The sequence below is a fragment of the Aplysia californica genome, unplaced genomic scaffold (genome assembly GCF_000002075.1).
Source record: "Aplysia californica isolate F4 #8 unplaced genomic scaffold, AplCal3.0 scaffold00040, whole genome shotgun sequence".
Lineage (NCBI taxonomy): Eukaryota > Metazoa > Mollusca > Gastropoda > Aplysiida > Aplysiidae > Aplysia > Aplysia californica.
In genome coordinates this window covers 311356-313414 of record NW_004797310.1, presented here as the reverse complement: position 1 = coordinate 313414, position 2059 = coordinate 311356, and positions in this window count along the sequence as shown.

Below are 2059 nucleotides of genomic sequence, written 5' to 3'. Positions count from 1 at the left end.
CCCATACACAGGTACACCCACACGCACGTGCGCACAAATATAATTCTGTGATTGGATTTCTGCATGGTGTCGCAAAACAAGTATAGTTAGTCTGTTTAACTTCTCTCTCTCTCTCATGTCTATAAAATTATGTTAGCTTGATTTTTTAAAGCTTGACCCTTTTCCTGTTACTGGCAAACAGTTTCTAGTGTCGATTCCTTCACCCTCTGCATGTCTGTATGGTAATGTATGTCTATCTTTGTGCATTTCGGCCCGTCTCACTGTCTGTTTCTCCAAAAATCCTAGAAAAGGGAGATAGCCATCTAAAAATAGCACACATATTACGTTTTAAAAAATTCATTTGTTATAAAAATACTTTACAAAATAATCGGGGTAAAACACAACTATATTCTAAGAAAAGGATACTGCTTCCAAAGAGCCCGTTTCCGCTGCGGTACTGTGTGCGCAAGATATTTATTTCTCCATATTATTGATAATGTACATGTTAGTTGTAACAGCCGGGCTTTCATTCAATACCCATCTATTTCGTCAAATAAAAAAAACTCAACTCATCTTGTGAGTTAAAAATACGGTCAGGTAGGCCTATTACAATAGACCGAGAAATGAATTTTCAACGTACTTTTGTTTGGTCGAGATCGCTTCACGGCTGAATTTTTGTGTTCCCTTGGATGAATTATCCAAGTTCCAACTCCATCGCACGACCTTCCTTTTCGTCGTATAAATTTACTTTAAAAATTAACGAACGCTCTATTTCTTGGTCAATTTCGACAACCCAAAATTTTAAGCCCAAAGAAAGAAGAACGATTCTCTCTCTCTCTCTCTCTCTCTCTCTCTCTCTCTCTCTCTCTCTCTCTCTCTCTCTCTCTCTCTAACCTCGTTTTCAATTAATTCTCATCGGACATTCTTCCCAGACCTCATTATGTGACTCATAGAACTGATGCATATCATGGCAGTATTGCGAGTTCGGCGGTAGAAACACCGCTATAGGTGTTATAATAAATTGTAGTTAATTCGTCCTCGGTCATCAAAAACATAAAAACAAACATGGATCTGTGCCAAACGGAAGAGATCAAGAGTGATTAGATGATTAGATCAAGGTCTACCTGGTATCTGAGCATGACAAGGTCATGACATGCAGTGCGAGTGACGTCAGCGACGCCATATTTCACGCACAGAACGAAATTGACATACTATTCCGAAATAAACAGATGCACTACCGCATAGTTTAATAATTCAGCTAAAATACGTGTCCTTATGGTTCACATTCTGAGCCTCATACATGTATTATAAAAAGAAATAGAAGACATGAGATAGACAGACAGATAGACAGATAGATAGATAGATAGATAGATAGATAGATAGATAGATAGATAGATAGATAGATAAAGTCTGACCCACGCATCAACAGTAAAAACTATTAGACCTTTCACGGGGTGGGCTGCTTCGACCCCATCCTGTCACTACTGTCAGGGCAATATTCCGAGCTAAGTGGGAAACAGCACCCAGAAACAGACAAATTGAAACACTGGATGAAATAACTTAGGCCTGGGAATGGAACTTAATTGTTGTGCGTGCTACAGCAAAGAGACTAATCGTTAATGTTATACCACAGAAGTGGCATCGGTAGCTTCGTGTATTGGCTACCGGACCTGCAATTGTGGAGATTGCGGGTTCGGGGGTTCGAGTCTCAGCTCGGTCCAACGTTGTGTTCTTGGGAAAGACACTTTACACAATTTTTTCACTTGGCTCGATTCTTTCAGAGATGGACGTTAAACTCGAAGGTCCTGCCTCTTAGATAACGTAACAGCACGGAGATGTGGTTGTATACACGGATGGATCTGTTAAACGAGAGGAAAAATCTGGATGGGGCTTCTCAGCAAGAGTGAGTGGCAGATTGGTGCAGGAACAGCAGAGAGAATACGATATGACAACATCTAGCATGAGAATGGAGATAGAGGCAATCACTCTGACTCAGGCTCTCAAATGGGTCACAACAACTCGACAAGCACATGTGGTCTTTGTCACAGACTCTCAGAGCACTCTGAGGAAGATTGAAAGT